Below are 2,473 nucleotides of genomic sequence, written 5' to 3' on the forward strand. Positions count from 1 at the left end.
TGATTCATGGATCGTACATTCCAGGTTCCTATGGAGTATAGATCTTTGCAGCATCAGACTCTCCTTTCACCACCAGATACATCCGCAACTGAGTGTCCTTTCGGCTTTGACCCAGTCACTTCATTCTTTCTGGCGCTACTAGTACTAGCCCTCTGCTCTTCCCCAGTAGCACATTGGACACCTTCCGACCTGAGGGGCTCATCTTCCGGCGTCATATCTTTTTGCCTTTTGGTACTGTCCATGGGGTTTGCATGGCAAGGATACTGGAGTGGGTTGCCATTTCCTTCTCCAGTGGATCACGTTTTGTCCGAGCTCTCTGCCATGACCTGTCCGTCTTGGGTGGCCTGCACGGCAGAGCTCATAGCTTTGTTGAGCTATGCCAGCCCCTTTGCCACAGCAAGGGAGTGATCCATGAAGGGGATTCTTGTGCTAACATCAAACAAAACTGATAAGGACTGCCAGACAAGTTTTTCTAGCAATATTGCAATCACCCTTATTTGCATGCCAAGATCCACAATATTCCCTGTGCCTCAGTGATCGTTATGTTGATTCCTTGTAATCAAGGCTATTGTTTGTATTAAGTCTCCTCTGCAGAGCTCTCACATTCTTCTTCCTTCGTTCCCCTTATTTCATCATCAACTGCCCAGCTGCTGGGCCCACGTGACTCAGAATCTATAAAGCACTCTGTGTATGTTCTAACAGCTTGTAGTTGGCAGTGGAGACCACTACCAGGTAGCATGCTGTCCTAAGTCACTGCAGGGGCCCCGGGTGATCTCACCCATAAGAACGCTGGGGTTTGAGGCGATTCAGTCTTCCCTGCGGGGCCTGCTATTCATTCTCACCACTGGTAAAGAGTCCCTGACACCAGCAGCGGTGGCCGAGTGGACAGCTCTGCTCCTTCCCACACTTCCTTTATCTTGGACTTTATGCCCTCCGCAAGGTGAATCGCACTGAGCAAGGTACAAGGCACCCTCCGGTGCCCCCTCTCTAAGTTCAGGGCTCCTGGAACTGGCAAGTAGCCAGCCAAGCTTCCTTTATAGCCCTTTGGCCTTCTCTTGACTGGTACTGCAGAACCTTTCCATAGCGCAGTGAGGGCTGCCCAGCCTCCAGCATGCAAATGAGCTGGGGCAGAGGGCTACGTATTCCCTCCGTGTGCCTCAGAAGCCACAGGGCGTCTCTCGGTTTCCCTGTGCAGCTGAGCCGGGCCGTGGAGTGGCCTGGGCCAGCTCATGGGCCAGGAAGCACTCTCAGGGGAGGGGAGGGGAGGGGAGGGGAGGGCATGGCCTTCCAGCCGCCTGTCCAGAGCCTGTGCCAATGCTTGCCAACTGAGCCAGCAGTTCAGGAAGGAAAGTCATGGAGGTGATGGCTGTGACCGTTTGCTCCCCGTGATGCTGATGCGCTTTCCTGAGTGGCAGAGGGAAACAAGAACAAGCCTCGCCTCTTGCCCTCCGGTCCCGCTTTAGGGATCCCCAAAGGTCCCCAGCCACTGAAGGAAGCAGGCGATGCTCGAGCGAGGCTCCCTGGTTCTCCCGGCAGAGCCAATGCCGGATCCATGCCCTTGCATGCACCCTGCAAGGCAGGCCCCGCTGGCTTCTTCCTGAGAAACGCCACATCCCATTCCTGGAGATGCTCAAGGCTGGCATTTCGCATGCTTTCCCAATTGTTCCAAAATGGTAGGATGGGTTGTGCAATAACAAAAATCTTGGAGAACGACATTGTGACAAAGTTCTTTTATTTTGGTTTAAATTTTGATACAGCTCACACGAACCAGAGTTCACAACAAACAAGCTTCCTCCTTGTGGACCCTTAACACCCACTTTTGTTTTGTGTGTCAGCATATAGATATAATTTAGAAAATTGCAATGGAAAAAGACACAGAAAATTACCTCTCACAACAACATTAAGCCATTCTGCTCCATTAATATATTTCTGAACCTGCATATTGCACAGAGAAAAGTGCATTATCTTGGAGGATGAAGCAACCTGGTAATGGATTCAAGCCATAATACGGTCTCATTCCGGATGCAAAATGCCGAGTGTTGGGAATGCAAAAAAAAAACAGAGACTTGCTTGATACGGGGTTTGAAAAACAACTAAATCAGATGGATGCATTATCCATAAACTCTCCAACCTGCCACTGGTTTATGCTAATTTCCTTCCTTTATGTCTAGGGAGGGTTCGCCGTGATTATCCGTTCTGAAGTTAAAAGCCCCTCCGGCCACCACTCACGGCGCCGGGGCTCCTTCCTCCCCCTCCGCCCTCGCAGCGCACCTGCTCGGAGGGGGCCTTCGCGCGGGCGCCTTCTCGGGGCCGGGCCGGGCCGGGCCGGGCCGGGCCGCCGCGGGAGCGGGGACATGCCCCCGCGAGGGTCGCGCGCAACCCCCGGGAGGGGCTCCCGGGCAGGCCTCGGGCGGGGGCCGGGCCGCAGCGGCTCGCCAAGGGGCGCGGGGAGAGCCGTCCCCCGCGGCCGCGG

Source organism: Varanus komodoensis, unplaced genomic scaffold, assembly GCF_004798865.1.
Source record: "Varanus komodoensis strain SLA01 unplaced genomic scaffold, ASM479886v1 scaffold103, whole genome shotgun sequence".
NCBI lineage: Eukaryota > Metazoa > Chordata > Lepidosauria > Squamata > Varanidae > Varanus > Varanus komodoensis.